This window comes from Oryctolagus cuniculus, chromosome X, assembly GCF_964237555.1.
Source record: "Oryctolagus cuniculus chromosome X, mOryCun1.1, whole genome shotgun sequence".
In the NCBI taxonomy this organism is placed as follows: Eukaryota; Metazoa; Chordata; class Mammalia; order Lagomorpha; family Leporidae; genus Oryctolagus; species Oryctolagus cuniculus.
Genome location: NC_091453.1, coordinates 46,623,837 through 46,642,726, shown reverse-complemented (window position 1 = coordinate 46,642,726; position 18,890 = coordinate 46,623,837). Strand labels below are relative to the sequence as shown.

At 40.0% G+C, this 18,890-nt stretch overlaps 1 pseudogene; it reads right to left on the bottom strand.

Annotated features, from left to right (window-relative positions):
* Positions 1–17,907, bottom strand: part of LOC100339770 (nucleophosmin pseudogene) — an 82,164-nt pseudogene extending 64,257 nt beyond the window's left edge.
* Positions 17,908–18,890: the final 983 nt, after the last annotated feature.

Below are 18,890 nucleotides of genomic sequence, written 5' to 3'. Positions count from 1 at the left end.
TAAGGAGCTGCTCCCAGAGCAGCAGGAAAAACCACAGGCTGGCTGATAGAGCAGGGAGAAACCTTATAAACCAATTAGTTCAACTCCTTCTATGAAAGAGGGGGAAAAGTGATGCCCAGAGAGGATAAGAGACTTTCCCAAAATAACATAGTGCATCTGCGGTAGAAACAGAATTGGATTGAGGCTATCTGAACCCAAAGCCTGTGGTTCCTTGCTCTGTGCCCAAAACTCATTTTCTAAGGAGGGTGTGAGATTGCAAAGGAATAAGCAAAACACTTGAGAAGCCCAAACAGATAGTTGGAGGAGGAAAGATAACTTAGTCATCCAGAAAAAGGAAAAAAATGAGAAGAAATCAACTCTTACATAGCTTGTGGCAACCAAGAAATTTTTAAAGTATGCACACTACCTTGAAAATGAGTCAAGAAGTAATCTCTGATTTATAGGAGACCTTGGAGAAAGTAAAAGGGAAAAGAAATAAAAATATTTAAAAAGTTTACTGCAACTTGTTCTTAAAATGAAGAGGTTTTATAAAAAGAAATTATACTGAGAAGATTCTTTGAACAACTTTGGGAATGGAATTTGATAACTAAAGATAGCTTCAGATAAATCCTGGTTAAGCACTTGATCTATTGCCTAGGCACAGTATTGTATTCAGAGTGGGTACTAAAGAAATAATTCTTGAGTGGAAGGCAATCATGAGTATTAGAGAGAAGATGTAATGGTAATATGAGAAGTAAGAATGTTCTTTAGGTGTGGCACCACCCATGCTTTTATTTATTTGCATTTAAAACTAACATTTAAACAGAAAGAGCAGCTGCTTTACAAACAATTCGAATTGCAAACTTAAATCAGCTGGAACTCACAAGGTCTTTGAATTCTATTTAAATCAGGAATGCGGAAAGGGTGATTTACACATGTTCTCAGGACTGAGATGAAGAGGGAAAAAAAGAGGGAAAAAAGCTGATAATGGTGTGAGAAGAAATAGGGTCTCTTAAATATTACTATCTCTGTAAAATAGTACTACCATCTGGAAAATAACTTGGCAACTGCTTAACCCTGTAATTAAATCTTTTTAAATGTGATATTATTAAGCCAAAATATAGGAAATGCTAAAGGAATACAAAGGTTTAAGTATTTGGGGCCAATGTTGTGGTGCAGCACGTAAAGCTGCTACCTGCATCCTGGAGGTCCAGGCTGCTCCACTTCTGACCCAGCTCCCTGCTATTAACTTGGGAAGGCAGCAGAGAATGGGCCAAGTATCTGGGCCCCTGCATGGGAGACCTAGAGGAAGTCTGATCAAGCCTTGACCTGTGGCCACCTGGGGAGTGAACCAATGAATGGAAAACCTCTTTCTCTATGTCTGTCTCTCCCTCTCTCTATAACTCTGCCTTTAAAATAAATAGATAAGTCTTTTTTTAAGTAAATATTCATCATAGAGGTTGCCAATGCTATAGTTTCTAAACTCCACTTAAATTTCAGGAGTGGGGCTGGGCACTTGGGTTAGCAGTGGAGTAGTGTTTGCATGGAATACGTGAAGGATTTTTATAAACTTTATTTTCTCAGATTGTAGTGTTTCAGCATTTTGTGATTAAAATATTGTTTATGGAGACTTGTAGTTGGAAAAAACTTAGTCTTTAAGGAAGAGTGAAAACATGAGACTAAAATATTGTGATTTCTATGATTACAGCATACAAAATGTAGGTAAAAAGATAAAAGGAACACATGACATGGTATCAGTTGTTATATTTCATTAAGGCGACAGAGTCATTTCACTCTTTAAAAATATTTTTAGATTTTATGCTAAAGCTTATGAAGACTCCATAGAAACACAAGGACATGTGCAGTTTAAAAGGAGAATAAAATAGAAGTTGCAAATAAGTAAAACTGGAACTATGCACATGTATAAATAGGAAACAAATGAACCAAATAATGATAGCAATTGCTATATAAAGCTTAGGGGAGGAGTATTTTTTTTGTATTTTTGTATCAAATTTTAACATTACGTAATCTTTTCAACCAAAATAATACTTTTACAGAGTAGGTAAATTCTCTTTCAATCACAAATAGCCTAAAGGCAGGGAAAACTTTATAAACAATATATATACATACATTAATACTAATATAATATGATATATGAATAGAAAAAAGGCTAAACTGATAACAATGCCTACACTATGGTTTCCCAATTAAGAATGATAATTTATTCTCTCCTTTATTTGCCAGACTGTGCATAATATAGTTATATTATCCTTATAATTACAAAAAGAAATGTATACCTCAAAACAGAAAAGGAAAAACAAACTAGACCAGCATGCATAATCATATATAAAATTATAATAATGAGAGGGAAGAAGAAATGAATTACTGACATTAGATTGTCTTGACAAATGAAAAATATCAAAATATATATAAGCTTTAAATGTGGCAGCTAACACATGCATTTTTATGAAATAGGAAAGTATGAAATCATAGTTAAGGGAACATATATTTTTCTCTTTACCACGTGGTATTTTTTTCTCAAATAGTTACATTAAGTGATGGGAGTTTGGTGCATGAGCTTCAGTCACTGTTTGGGATGCCTGCATCCCATATCAAAGTGCCTAGTTCAAATCCAGCTTCTTACAAATGTGTATCTTGGGAGACAGCAGGCAATGGCTCAAGCACTTGAGTCTCTGCCACCATGTGGTTAATCCAGATGGTGTTCCACGTTCCTGGCTTTAACTTGACCCAGACTAGGCTGTTTTGGGCATTTAGGTGGAAGAGTCTCTGTTTGCCTCCCTGTCCTCTGTTTCACTGCCTTTGAACTATAATGAAAAATATATAAATAAAAATCTTCAAAATTAAAATGGTTATCGTTAGAGGGAGAATAAACCATTTCCCCTCTCCGACTGAACAGTAGTACTACAGACCATAAAATAATGGAGATTTAAGTTAAAATCAAGAAGTATGTGTTGGCCGGCGCCGCAGCTCACTAGGCTAATCCTCCGCCTTGCAGCGCCAGCACACCGGGTTCTAGTCCCGGTCGGGGCGCCAGATTCTGTCCTGGTTGCCCCTCTTCCAGGCCAGCTCTCTGCTGTGGCCAGGGAGTGCAGTGGAGGATGGCCCAAGTCCTTGGGCCCTGCACCCCATGGGAGACCAGGAAAAGTACCTGGCTCCTGCCATCGGATCAGCGCGGTGCACCAGCTGCAGCGCGCCTGCCGCGGTGGCCATTGGAGGGTGAACCAACGGCAAAGGAAGACCTTTCTCACTGTCTCTCTCTCTCTCTCACTGTCCACTCTGCCTCTCTAAAAAAATAAAAAAAGATAAAAGAAGTATGTGCTGAGTAATTCAGGCTGAGATAGATAAATATGAGCTATATACTCATCTCTCTAAGTGTTTACTTTCTAGTTCAGAATATGAAACACAGATTTGTAGAATAAAAAGAGTTAGGGATAGATTTAGAGACTAGCTATTCCAAACTCTCACACTCCATATTTACAGATAAAGACATTAAGACCTGAAACAAAGAAAATACTTGCATAGTTGGTGGTAAATCCTAGTTCATTTTCTGCCTTATTCATCATATTTTGCTGCCTCACAAATGATGTTAGTTGCAATAAAAGAATTAAACCTTGTTCAAGGCAATGATAGCAGAAATAGTTCAGGCAGTGCATGGCTACTTTCCAGAGAGGTGACATAGATTTATAGATTGTAAATGCTGAAGAAGCAGAGATTAAGTAATGCTAGGGTTCCCGAGGAAAGCTATTCAGGGAAAACAGAATTTGGTAAAGCATGGCAAGGGGAAACAGCATTTAAGGCAACTAACGCTGGGAGGGGCAATGACATTTTTGGAGACATGATTAGAGTGGCACATTGAGTCTCCTTTTGACAAAATCATTGCTTATTAGAACTGAGAAGTATAAATAGAAGTTGGCACTTCCCCATTTGTACAGATGGGGAATTTGTGGCTTTTAAAGTGGAAGAGATGCATTCAAATTATGCATAGAAAATGGCAAATCCAGCACAATAGCTTCAATCTTAATCTTGAGAACCTCCATTCAGTGCTACTTTCACTACGCTGTGAACAAATTGTTACCCAATTGCCTAAGAAACACAAATTAAATAGATGAATAATCCAAATATTATTTAGAGAAAGATGATTTATTGGAGAGAAAAATCACACAGTCTCTGGGAATTCGCCTGGGTTGTAATGAGAAAAAAAATCATAACCTTAAGTACATGATTAACAAAGTAAAAAAAATGATCATTGATTCAGACTTAAAATTATTCTAAAAGTAACACTTGACTAATTATTATTGCAATATTGGAATAAAATTATAACTAAGCAAAGATAAGTGAATTAGGCACAAAAGTAACTTGTTGAATTGATAAAACTTTATTTGAGCTATTGTATTCTTTTCTGAGAACTTACTATGTGCCAAACAACATGCTAAGTTGGCAAGGGAAGTGCAGGAAAAAAATGAGAGATGAACCATGCCAAATTAAAGTTTGCACTTTAATGGGGACATAAACGTGCCTGCCTAGTTAAAGACCCATTTTCTAGTTTCAAACGTGAACTAGGAGAAAAAAAATCATTCTTCAAAAACAGGAGCCATCACAGAAAGATAACAAAGATATAGGTGAAACAAAAACACATTTTAAAATTATGTTTTATCCTTCTAAGATACAGTGTGAAAGAAAGAGGTCCTGTTCAAATACTTTAGGCTGACACACGTATGAAATAGTCATCTTTATTAATTACGAGATTGATCCCTTTGCTTTTCTTTTGTGACTATTTGTAAAATAGCCTAGCAAAAGGCTGTGGATGTTTCTTACCTTTGGAGGCTGATTAGTGGGCATACTTTTGGTAGACAAATAGGAGGGCATTATCCTGGCACCCTGAGGTTCCCTGAAGAATGAGTCTCTGTGAGGAAAGAAAAGGTACACACTCGGACCACAGGTCCAGGTGCTTGCCCAGGAGGAACACCAGCAGTGAGGATGTGGAATTGTCTCTAATTGCCTTCTCTCTAGCTTAGGGAGCAGCTGGGTGTTGAGCTAACTTTTATTGAAAGCAGCTGGGCATTAGGAGCTGGCTACTTTAGCCAGGCACAAGCAAGCCACCAATTTTTCTTCCTTCTTTCATTGGTGTCTTTTGTGTGTATACAACTCTAAAAATTTGCTGTCCTCCATATTAGCTCCACTAGTTTTGTGGTTCCCCAATATCATTTCATGTATCTGTTTCAAATTTTCCGTCTCACTCTCCTCTCTTAACCTTGAGGACATTGTGCTAAATTATAGAAGACTGTCACAGAAGAATAAACTGTCTCTTTCCACTTATGTAAGGTATTTAAAATGGTCAAACTCATAGAAAAAGAAAACATAAGGATTGTTGCTAGGGACTTGCTGGGAAAGCGGGGAAATGAAAGCGTTGCTCTTCAACAGGTGTAAAGTTTCAGTTAAATGAGATAATTAAGTTTTAGAGATAACCTATATAAAACTGTGCTTTTAGTCAACATCACACTGTATACTCAAAATGTGGTTAAGACGGTAGATCTTGGGGTTGGTAGTGTGACTCAGTTGGTCCCGGCTGCTGCACTTCCGATCCAGCTCTCTGCTGGCCTGGGAAAGCAACAGAAGATGGTCCAAGTGCTGCTTGGGCCCCTGCGCCCATGTGGGAGACCCAGAAGGAGCTCCTGACTCCTTGCTTCAGATCGGCTCAGCTCAGGCCGTTGCGGTCAATTGGGGAGTGAACCAGCGGATGGAACACCTCTCTCTCTGTCTCAACCTCTCTCTGTAACTCTGTCTTTTAAAAAAAATCTGAACAATGCAAAAGAAGTAGAAAAGACACTTCACAATTTACCATCATCCTTCATGATAAAAATCATTAAGCAAATAAGGAATAAATGTCATGTCCTTACTGCGTATGGTTGTCTATGAAAAACTGACTGTTAATACCACACTTCATGTTGAAAAAATTGAATGTTTTGCTAGTTTTATCAGAATAAAGCAATGATGTCTTCTCTCCCAATTCTTTCCAATGTTACACTGAAATTGTGATAAACTAAGACAGGAAATAAAAGGCCACATGGATTACAAAATAAATAAGTTATCTGTGCTTATATTAACCAGTGACATTATCACGGATGTTGAAAATTCTAAGAAAGCCATTAAAATCTATTAGAACTAATAATAGAGTTCAGATAGCTTGAGAAATACAAAATCAATATTCAATTATTTTTATACACACTTGGAATAAGCCAACTGAATAAGAAATAAAGAAAACAATTCCACTTTTTTAAAGAAAGAATAAAATACTCAGGATTAATTTCATCAACAAGTGCAAAATGTATACTCCGGACAATACAAAGCATGAGGTGGGCATTTGGTGCAACAATGAAGATGTTGTTTGGGATGACCACATTCCATCTCAAAATACCTAGGTTAAAGTTTCAGCTTTGCTTCCAATTCCACTTTCCTGCTAATGCCATCCTGAGAGGCAACAAGTCAGTGTAGTGGGGTTCCTTCCATTCCCGTGGGAGATCTAAATTGAGTTCCTATCTCTTGATTTCAGCCTGGCTCAACCCTGTCTCAAGTGTTTGGAGAGTGAACTAGTAAAGAAAAAAATGTCTCTAGGGGCTGGCATTGTGGTGCAGTGAGTTAAGATTCTGCCTGCAACACCAGCATATCATGTGGAGCACCGATTTGAGTCTTGACTGCTCCACTTCTAATCCAGCTCCCTGCTAATGTGCTTAGGAAGGCAGCAGAGGATGGTCCAAGTGCTTGGACCCCTGCCACTCACATGGGAGACCTAGATGGGACTCTTGGCACCTGGCTTCTGCCTGTCCCAGTTCCAGATGTTATGGTCACTTCAGGGAGTGAACCAGCAGATGAGAGATTCTCTCTGTCCCTCTCTCCTTTTCTCTATTGTTCTGACTTTCAAGTAAATAAATGTATCTTTATAAAAATTTTCTCCCATTCAAATACAATAAGTAGAAACTAAATAAATGAAATCTAAAATGCTATAAAATATATTCAAAAATTTTTAAGTCCTAAATAAATGATTTTTTTTGACAGGCAGAGTTAGAGAGAGAGAGAGACAGAGAGAAAAGTCTTCCTTTTCCGTTGGTTCACCCCCCAAATGGCCACTGCGGCCGGTGTGCTGCGCTGATCCTAAGCCAGGAGCCAGGTGCTTCCTCCTGGTCTCCCATGCGGGTGCAGGGAGATGGAAAATTATTTCATGTTCATGGATCTGAAGACTCAATCCTGTTAAGAGAGCAATACCATCTGAGTTAATCTACAGAATCAGTGGAACCTCTTTCAAACTACCAGCTGTTTTTGTTGTAGAAATTGACAAGGTAATTTTGAAATCCATGTAGAATTTCAAGGTACCCAGGTGTAATCTGACTCACTGCTCAAGAAGGTACATACTGTAAACCTTGGTGCTGTTTATATGGTGCTAATTCTTTCGGCATAAAGAATGCAAGGGACTGAACACTGTGGCATAGTGGGTAAAGCTGCCACTTGCAGTGCCAGCACCCCATATGGGTGCTAGTTCAAGTCCTGGCTGCTCCACTTCGGATCCAGCTCTCTGCTATGGCCTGGGAAAGCAGTAGAAGATGGCCCAAGTCCTTGGGCCCCTGCACCCACGTGGGAGACCTGGAAGAAGCTTCTGGCTGCTGGCTTCGGATTGGCACAACTCCAGCCATTGGGGCAACTGGGGAGTGAACCAGTGGGTGGAAGACCTCTGTCTCTCTCTACCTCTCCTTCTCTCTCTGTGTAACTCTGAGTTTGAAATAAAATAAATCTTTTAAAAAAAGTATACAAGAGTTGTGGAGCCATGACATTCTCTGTTTAGATTTCAAAGGGCACCAAGGACCCAAGTGGATACTTGTACAGAAGGAGCGACTATAGAAATCAATGCCTAGTGGAGACATGAGAACATGGAAGTCTACTGTGGATGCTTCCCACTAGGGCAACATCTATTTGAAGTGTGTGAGTAGTACTGTCCCTGTAATTATAAAGATAGCAGCATGCAACAATAGCCCAAGACAGCTTCTGGGTGGACGAAATCAGCAAGTTTGTTAGCCAGGATTGATCAAGGCCTTGAGTATTGGGGGCCCAACACTCACCCCAGTGTGCCCAGGATGCAAGACACAGAGTCAAGGAAAATTATTCAGGGCCGGCGCTGTGGCATAGAGGGTAAAGCTGCCACCTTTGGTGCTGGCATCCCATATGGGTGCCGGTTCAAGACCCGGCTGCTCCACTTCCGATTCAGTTCTGTGCTATGGCCTGGGAAGGCAGTGAAAGATGGCCCAAGTCCTTGAGCTCCTGCATCATCATGGGAGACCTGGAATAAGTTCCTGGCTCCTGGTTTTGAATTGGCGCAGCTCCAGCCATTGTGGCCATCTGGGGAGTGAACCAGCGGATTGAAAACCTCTCTCTCTCTCTCTCTCTCTCTCTCTCTCTCCCTCTCCCTCTCTCTCTCCCTCCCTCTCCCTCTCCCTCTCTCTCCCTTTCACTCTCCCTCTCCTTCTGTCTGTGTAACTTTCAAGTCAAATACATAAATATTAAAAGAAAAGCACAAAAACAAAAAATTATTCTCCAGCCATACAACATGATGTTTTTCCTTTTGAGTTTCATACTTACTTGGGACCAACTATTCCTCTTTTCTTCCTTTATCTATCTAGTTGTATCTCTCCTTTTAGAAATAAAATATCTATCCTATGCCTGACTTTTATGGTATTCTGGAAGCAGATAATTTGTTTTAATTTCATAGGCTCGTAGCTGGGAGGAATATGACTCAGGATAAATTGTGCCTTGCAGGGGCCAGTGTTGTGGTGTAGCAGGTAAAGCTGCCACTTGTAGTGCCAGCATCCCATATGGGAGCCGGTTCAAGTCCCGGCTGCTCCACTTCCAATCCAACTCTCTGCTGTGGCCTGGGAAAGAAGCAGAGGATGGCCCAAGTCCTTAAGTCCCTGTACCCGCATGGGAGACCTGGAAGAAGCTTCTGGCTCCTGGCTTCGGATGAGTCCAGCTCCAACCATTGTGGCCATCTTGGGAATGAACCAGTTGATGGAAGACCTCTCTCTGTCTCCTCTCTCTCTTTGTCTCTCTCTGTCTCTCTCCCTTTGCCTCTTTGTAACTCTGCCTTTCAAATAAATAAATAAATCTTTAAAAAATTGTGCCCTGCATTTCATCTATATCTTATTAATTTATTTTTATTTTCAAAATGGCATAGTGTATAAAACCTCTGCCTGCAGTGCTGGCATCCCATATGGGTGCTGGTTCATGTCCTGGCTGTTCCTCTTCTGATCCAGTTCTCTGCTATGGCCTGGAAAGGCAGTAGAAGATGGACACATGTGGGATACCTGGAAGAAGATCCTGGCTCCTGGCTTCGGATTGAGCCAGCTCTGGCTGTTGCAGCCATTTGAGAAGTGAACCCTCAGATGGAAGATTCTTTCTCTCTCTCTCCCCCTCTCTCTCTCTCTCCCTCTGCCTCTGTAGCTCCACCTTTCAAATAAATAAATAAATAAATCTTTTTTTTAAAAATCAATTATGAAATTAAAAAAAAAATTTGAGGGAAAGAAAGTGAGACAGACACCCAGAGATCTCCAATCTGTTGATGCACTGCCCAAATGCCCACAATAATTGGGGCTGGGTCAGAGTGAAGCTGGGAGCAGGGAACTCAATCCAGATCTCACGCATGGGTTACAGGAACCCAACTACTTGAGTAAGCAATTGCTGCATACCATGGTGCACACTACCAGGAAGCTGTAATTAGGAGTAGAACTGAGAATCAAACCCAAGCATTCTGATATGGGATCCACCCAGTCCTGGCCAAGCCCTGGCTGTAGCAGGCATTTGGGGAGTGAACCAGCAGATTGAAGAGTGGCCTCTCCCTCTCTCTCATAAATAAAATAAATTTGAAAGCATAAAAGGGAACTACCATGTGATCCAGAAAATGTCCCTTCTGGGTGTATGCCAAAAGGAAATTAATTAAGCACCTCATAGAGATATCTGCCTTTCCATGTTCATTGCAGTGTTATTCACAATAACAAAACATGGAAACAACTTCAGTGTCTATTGATGAATATCTATATAGGAAATTATATGTATATGTGTATATATACATACATATGTATACACACACGCATGTATTTCAACCTTACAAAAGAGAATTACTGCTCTTTGCAACAAATGGATGAACCAACCTAGTGAATATTATGTGAAATGAAACAAACCAGGTACAGACAGAAAAACATAAGAGTTTTATTTCTTGAGGTACCTGACAAATAGTCAAATGCCTAGACACAGGCTAAACTGTGAGTCCAGAAGTGGCAGGGGAGGAGTGGGGAGATATAAATCAAAAGTTACAAGGCTGCAGTTTTGTTGGATGAATAAGTCCAGAAGTCTAATACACAATAAGAGGACTATGGTTAATATTTTTAAAATTTTTTTTTCTTTTAGAGAGAGACAGAAATAAAGGTCTTCCTTTCCATTGGTTCACTCCCCAAATGGCTGCTACAGCCGGCGCGCTGCACCGATCTGAAGCCAGGAGCCAGGTACCTCCTCCTGGTCTCCCATGCGGATGCAGAGCCCAAGCACTTGGGCCATCCTCCACTGCCTTCCTGGGCCACAGCAGAGAGCTGGACTGGAAGAGGAACAACTGGAACAGAATCCGGCTTTCCAACCAGGACTAGAACCCGGGGTGCCAGCGCCGCAGGCGGAGGATTAGTCAAGTGAGCTGCGGCGCCAGCCAATATGTGTTATACACTAGAAATTTGGTAAGAAAGTTTTAAGTGGTCTTATCACAAAATAATGGTGACTAAATATGGTGACTATATGAGATGATGGATATGCTAACTGGCTTTGGCTTGACTTTAGTAACCCCCTCATTATGTATTTGCATACTGATATATTATGTTGTAAACCTTAAATATATACCCTTTTAAAAAAGAAAGAAGGTCTTTGGTTGTCTGGGAAAGGAGGGAATTGTAGTCAGAAAGGAGTAACAAAGGACATAAGGAAACTTTTGGATTTTTGAAAGTAATGGATATGCTCGGTATCACGATTCTCACAATAGATTCACGAGTTTATACATATATCTAAACTTAACACATTTTACACATTAAATATGTGCTGTCTACTGTATGTTAAGTTGTATTCCAACAAGGTACTGTCTTTAAGTGTACACCAAAATAACCTGAAAGCCTGTGAAAACGACACAGGTTGCTGTCCAAACCCCAAGAGTTTCAGATTGGGTATATGATTATCTTTGATGGAACCTGAGATTAACCATTTAATTAATCTGTGTTGCTTATTTTTTAAGATTGAATTATACTCCATTGCAAATATGTGTGGCACAGTTTCTGTATTCATTCATCTATCAATGGTCCTTCCATTTGTTTCCATGTCTGGTTACTATAAATAATGCTGCAATGATTGTGGGAGTCCAAATATCTCCTTGAGATTTTGCCTTCAGTTTTTTTGGATAAATACACAGAAGTGGAATGGCTAAATTACATGCTAATACCAATTGTAATTTTTTGAAGAATTTTTACATTGTCTTCCATAGTGGCTGCACCATTTCACATCCCCACCAATAAGAAGGATTTCAATTTCTCTATATCCTTGTCAATCCTTGTTATTACTGGTGTAGTCATTTTATTGTTTATAATTGCCAATCTAACAAGTCTGAAGTGATTTTGATTTGCAATTCCCTGATGATGATTTTTTTGTTGTTGTTGTTGACTTTTTTTCATATACTAGTTTACAGTTCTTTTGAAAATCATCTACTCAGGTACTTTGCATAATAGATCATCAGCTTATTTTCTTTTTCTTTGCTATTAAGTTGTGTGAATTCATTATATATTATGGATATAAACTCCTTATAATATATATGGTTTGGAAATATTTCCCCTCATTTTTAAACTGCATTTTAACTCTGAATATTATTTTCTTTTCTCTGCCAAAGGTTTTTGGTTTGATGTAGTCCCACTTGTTTATTTTTATTTGCTTGTGTTTCGGGGAACATAAGCAAATAATTGTCAAGATCCCATGTCATGAAGTTTGTTAACTATGTTCTTATAGGAGTTCTGCAAATTTATATTTTATATTTAAATCTTTTCTCATTTTCAGTTGATTTTTGTCTAGGGTATAAAATAAGGATCCAGTCGAGTTCTGTCATATGTAGATATTCAGTTTTCTCATCATTATTTGTAGAAGAGATTGCTTTTTCCCCACTGCGTATTCTTGGCACCTTTTTTGAAGATCAGTTGGTCATACATGTGTTGATTTATTTCCAGCTTCTCTATTGTACTCCATTAGTCTTTCATCAGTACCGCACCATTTTGATTACTGTATATTTGTACTATGTTTTAAAATCAGCAAGTTTGATGCCTACAACTTGTCGCTCCTCCTCTTCATGGAGGAACGACACAGGACCCTGTGCTGTTCTTTCGTCTGCTCGGCCCTCCCCGGGTTTGCTGCTGGTTCTTCCCGGGTTGGCTACCATCCCTTCCACCTCCGTGGAAGGGCAGTTCCCCCTGGCCACATTCCCCACTTCCGCAGGGGAGCGGCACACCGCCGGCCGGCTTTCTCGGGGGCTGCACGGGTTCCCTTAGATGTTCCCCATAGATGTTCCTGGTGCATGCCGTCTCTCTCCTCCTTTATAGTCCTCCTCTGCCAATCCTAACTCGGCTGCCCACACGCCGAGTACGCTGCTCTCCTCCAATCAGGAGCAAGTCCTACAGTTTATTAGTTGAACTGGAGGCAGCTGTGCGGAAGCTGTTTACTTCTCTCCCAACGCCACATTGTGGGAGAGCAGATGCATAGAATAAGTCTTAATTCGAGTAACTTAGTCTAGTCCGGTTGCTCCCCACACAACTTTATATTATTTTTTCAAAACTACCATTATTTCTTTTTTTTTTTTCTTTTTTTTTTTTCTTTTTTTTTTTTTTGACAGGCAGAGTGGACAGTGAGAGAGAGAGACAGAGAGAAAGGTCTTCCTTTGCCGTTGGTTCACCCTCCAATGGCCGCCGCGGCCGGCGCGCTGCGGCCGGCGCACCGCGCTGATCCGATGGCAGGAGCCAGGAGCCAGGTGCTTTTCCTGGTCTCCCATGGGGTGCAGGGCCCAAGCACCTGGGCCATCCTCCACTGCACTCCCGGGCCACAGCAGAGGGCTGGCCTGGAAGAGGGGCAACCGGGACAGAATCCGGCGCCCCAACCGGGACTAGAACCCGGTGTGCCGGCGCCGCTAGGCGGAGGATTAGCCTAGTGAGCCGTGGCGCCGGCCAAAACTACCATTATTTCTATTGCCCCCACACTCAACTTAAAGCCTTGTTCTGTCTTGAAATATTTAAAATGTAAATTTTTTTAAGATTTTTATTTATTTGAAAGTCAGAGTTACACAGAGAGAGGAGCGGCAGAGAGAGAGAGAGACAGAGAGAGAGAGAGAGAGATTTTCCATCCATGGTTCAATCTCCAATTGGCCCCAATGGCCGGAGCTGTGCCGATCCAAAGCCAGAAGCCAAGAGCTTCTTCTGGGTCTCCCATGTGGGTGCAGAGACCTAAGGACTTGGGCCATCTTCTACTGCTTTTCTGGGCCATAGAAGAGAGCTGGATGGGAAGTGGAGCAGCTGGGACTTGAACCGGTGCCCATATGGGATGTGCCACAGCGCCGGCCCCAAAATGTAAATGTTTAATTGACACATAATAATTGTAACCACCTTCCTACACTGTTTCTATGCATTTATTCTTTGTGAGTCACCATATAAATGAGATATTGTAGTATTTGTCTTTCTGTGTATGACTTATTTTACTTAACATAATTCCTTCAGGGTTCATCCATGTTGAAGGCAGGATCTCCTTCTTCTTTTTTTTTTTTTTTTTTTTGGCCTGAATAGTGTTCCACTAAACACATACACACACATACACACACATACACACAAATGAAGAGTCTCCTAAAAGTTCTTGGACATGCATACTGTAAAAGAATTGCAGGTGATTTTCAAAACTATTTTACACCAAGATAAATATATCTTCAAATTACATTTCCCATGAGTCATTTTAAGTATCTCCATAGATACAAATTTTATGTTTCAGTTTAAACTGAAAAAAACCATGCAACTTGTATTTATGATTAAATACAGAAAATGACTTAAAATGTTAGTATCATGATGATGATAATATCTACCAACATTTCTATAGCACCTTAAAATTTATAAAGCATTTTTAAATATTTATTTTTAGGGGCTCACTTGGTTAATCCTCCTCCTGCAGCACCGGCATCCCATATGGGCACCAGTTCTAGTCCTGGCTGCTCCTCTTCCAGTCCAGCTCTCTGCTGTGGCCCGGGAAGGCAGTGGAGGATGGCCCAAGTGCTTGGGCCCCTGCACCCACGAGGGAGACCAGGAGGAAGCACCTGGGTCCTGGCTTCAGATCGGCATAGCTCCGGCCATAGCGGCCATTTGGGGGGTGAAGCAACACAAGGACAATCTTTCTCTCTGTCTCTCTCTAATTGTCTAACTCTATCTGTCAAATAAATAAATAAATAAAAGATTTATTTTTTTATTTATTTGAAAGGCAGAGTTGCAAAGAACGAGACAGAGGCAGAAAGAGAGAGCTTCACTCCTCAAATGGCTACAACATCTGAGCCTGGACCATACCTAAGCCAGGAGCCCGGGGCTTCTTCCAGGTCTCCCATGTGAGTGCAGGGGCCCAAGCATTTGAGCCATCTTCCACTGCTTTCCCAGGCACATTAGCAGGGAGTGAATCACAAGTGGAGCAGCCATATTTCAAACCGGTGCCCATATAGGATGATTGCACAGCAGGCAGAGGCTTAATGTACTATGTCACAGGTCACAGCACTGGCTCCTAAAATAATTTTTTTTTGACAGGCAGAGTTAGACAGTGAGAGAGAGAGAGAGAGAGAGAGAGAGAGAGAGAGAGAGGTCTTCCTTCCATTGGTTCACTCCCCAAATGGCCACTACTGCCGGCGCTGCGCCGATCCGAAGCCAGGAGCCAGGTGCTTCCTCCTGGTCTCCCATGCAGGTGCAGGGCCCAAGCACTTGGGCCATCCTTCACTGCCTTCCTGGGCCACAGCAGACAGCTGGACTGGAAGAGGAGCAACCGGTACAGAATCCGGCGCCCCAACTGGGGACTAGAACCCAGTGTGCCAGCGCCACAGTACGAGGATTTGTCTTTCAAGACAAAATAACTTTTGTGTAAGAACAAAAGGCCAGATTATTAATTATCAGAGAAAAAGGAGGTATAATAAAATGAATATGTGCTTTTGAACAAGAACCTAGTAAATATTCATCAAATTCTGCTATGAAGGGAAGTTATGCCAGAGTTGTGGTGTAGCAGGTTAAGTCCCCACCTGCAGTACCGGCATCCAATATGGGCATGGGTTCAAATCCCCGTTGCTCCACTTCCAATCCAGCTCCTTGCTAGTGTGCCTGCGAAAGCAGTGGAAGATGTACCGAGTACTTGGGCTACAGCATCCATGTGGGAGACCTGGAAGAAGTTCCTGGTTTTTGCCTTTGACCTGGCCCAGCACCAGATTTTGTGAACATTTGGGGAGAGATCCAGCTGATGGAAGATCTTTCTCTCTCTCCCTCCCTCCCTCCCTCTCTCTCTAACTGTACCTTTTGAATTAAGCAAATAAATCTTATTTTTTTAAAAAAGTGAGTGTATTCTAAAAAAGTGAATGGTAAAACAAGGATAGAATGATGTGAAAGAACATGTTTGAAAGATTTCAAGTAGACTCTACTGTGTGAAAGGAATTTAATAAGGTAATTTTACATTATATCATTTATTGTTATTGCAATGTTCCTATGATAATTGATATTAACCCGTTTCATAGATGAGAGCATTGTTGTTCAGAGCTGATCAAGACCAAATAGAAAGTTCGTAGAACTTCAATTCATCCTCATCTCTGTTTGATGCTAAACTCCTTATTTTGTTTGTATTGTTTTATGTGTGGAATGTCACTGTATGTCATAGAATGTTTTGGTAGGAATCAGAATACAGAGGACCTTGAATTGTTCAGAAGTTAGGTATGATTCTGTATGGTTTGAGTTAATATTGGGTAGGGGAGAGAAACGGATGTTATAATAATAAAAATTGTCTTTGAGAAAGGGTATCTGTGAGAAGATGGATAGGGAGTGGGGAAAGTGTGGATCTTAGGTAGCCTGCAGATGGGAAATTGGTTAGTAGGCTGTTTTCAATTGTCCATTCATAGGGACTATGAGGGCCTGATCCAAGGCAGCAATGGTGAAGAGTGTGCCTTGTGCTGTTATCTTTATGTCAGTGTTAATTTTCTTTGTCCTATTGTTTGTGTTGGGTTGCAGAATAATTGACTGACATACTGCATCATAATGAGATACAGGTCAAATAAAAATAAACAGGAAGAACATTGGAAACAAAAGATCACACTATACTCTTTAAAAAATCCATTGATGTGATGTAGCAAATGTTAATATGATAGATACAATGTACACTGTGCCAGATGCTAATGATTGTGTAAGTAATGTCCTGGTCATCTGTTTCAGTAATGAGAAAGAAGTAATGACAGCATACGGATACATATTGGTTGAGGAACTGATTTTTCTTCTGAGAGGTGATACATATTCATGGAATTTCTCACAGCTATAAACATGCATTAACCTGCAAAATATAAAGGATCGGAATGAACAAAGTGCTATTATACAGGAGTGTCTATTCAGATCCACAGATGAAAATAACAATTTTAGTATGGCATAATTAAAGTCAGAAAGGTTCTTTTACAGCTAAGCAGCATTCCCAACCTGTATGGCTCTAAAAAATAATTTTTCCTTTCTGAGTTCCACTTTTCTTCTAGGTACCTAGAGGAAGTTGAATTAGATAATCTCCCAGGACTCTTTTAGCATTGAATATTACAGGCAAAAAAGATTCTATACTTTGAAGTAGCAGGGAATGGCACAAAGAGTAGGTTTATTAGGAGAAGATAGGGATGAGATATACCTCTGAATACATCAGCTTCTCACTGTCTTCCTTCAATCTATTCCTACAGACCAAAAGATGTTATTCTGAAACAAAAACTGTCAGCATTGTGCCTTCTCTGTCTTTCACTGATTACAGTTATATTTCTCAAATTTGAGAAATGTGTGGATTCTTCCATACTCATAGGTTTCAGTTTGTTATTTTTGTAAACTGTTATTTGTATATGAACAAAAACCTATGAAAATCTGTGGAATACTTATAATTTTAATACAAAGAGTTGCAAATTTGGGTCTTCATTGTGGCTTAGTGGGTAGAAACATTGCCTGTGACATCAGGCATCCCATATGGGTGCCAGTTCACTACCTGGCTCCTCCGCTTACAATCCAGCTCCCTCAAATGCACCTGGGAAAGTGATGGAAAATGGTCCAAGTACTTGGACCCCTGCATCCATGTGGGAGACCCCAAAAAAGCTCCTGGCTCCTGATTTTGGCCTGGCCCAGCCTTGGCTATTGCAGCCATTTGGTGAGTGAACCAGCAGCTAGATCTCTCTGTCTCTGTATCTCCCTCTCTGCCTGTATCACTGCCTTTCAAATAAATCAAATATATAAAATAAATAAATCTTTTTTTTTTAAATGCAAGTTGAATGTAAGCTCAGTTACAAGATCAATAAAATTTGAGTTAGCAACATGAACTTACTGTGATAATATTTTGCTGAAATAAATCACTGATACTGACTTTGAATATAAAGTTGTGTTCTCTTATTTTCCTCTGTTCTAATCTGATTATTCCATTTCGGAACATCGTGAGCCATAATTTGAGTTATTACCATTCTTCTAGCTTTTTATTTTGAAATGATCTCAAGCATACATACCTTTCAGCAAGATTTTTCATTATATGCCTTTTCATTTTGTGTTTCTTAAGCATTTCAGAGCAAGTTGCCAACATCATGCCCTTTTGCCTTTACCCAATTCACTATGTATTATGTAAGGACAAGGAACCATAATGAAATTAATAAAATTACATTATAATACTTGATATAATGTAATTACCTAATCCTGAACACATGTTGAAATTTTACCACTTGTCCCAATAATGATCTTTATAGCTGCTTTCCCCTGGCACAGCATCCTATCAGTGTCATAAAATGATATTGTATTGCATTACCTTATATATTTCTTTTCTTTTGTCTTTTTGACATTTCCTTTAAAAATAATTTTAAATTTTAAAATAAAAGTTCTGAGGTAGTCAGAACCCCATTTCCTCTATTAATGTATCAATATCTTTGTCACAGTAAGTGAACAATATCTAGCTTTCCCTAAATTTTTTTATCCAAATTGATTTTATCCTTTTCACTCCCACCACCCCCCGCCCCGGCCTCTAGTAACCAACAATCTGTGTTCAATTAAGGTTTTTGTTTTTAAATTTTAGTTCCCAAATATAAGGAAAGATCATGTGATATTTGTCATTCTGTGTCTGGCTTATCTCATTCAAAATGGTGTCCTCCTGTTCCATCCTTTCTGCTACAAATTATGGGATTTCATTTTTCTTTTTAATACATGAATGATATTCCATCATGTATATATACCACATTTTCTTTGTCGATGCATCTGATTTTGGACACCTGGGTTGATTCCATATTTTGGCAATTATGAACAGAGTTACTATAAACATATATAAACATACTACAAAAAGTGCTACTGTAAACAGCAGGTATCTCCTTGATACAATGAGTTCATGTCTTTTGGGTATACACACCATAGTGGGATTGCTGGATCATACAGCAGTTTCATTTCTAGTTTCTTCAGAAATCTTCATACTGTTTTCCAAAGCAGCTACACTAATTAACATTCCCATGGACAGTGTAGGGGTTCTGCTTTCTAGACAAATTCTCCGGAATTTTTTACTCTGTCTTTCTGAAAGGGGTGAGG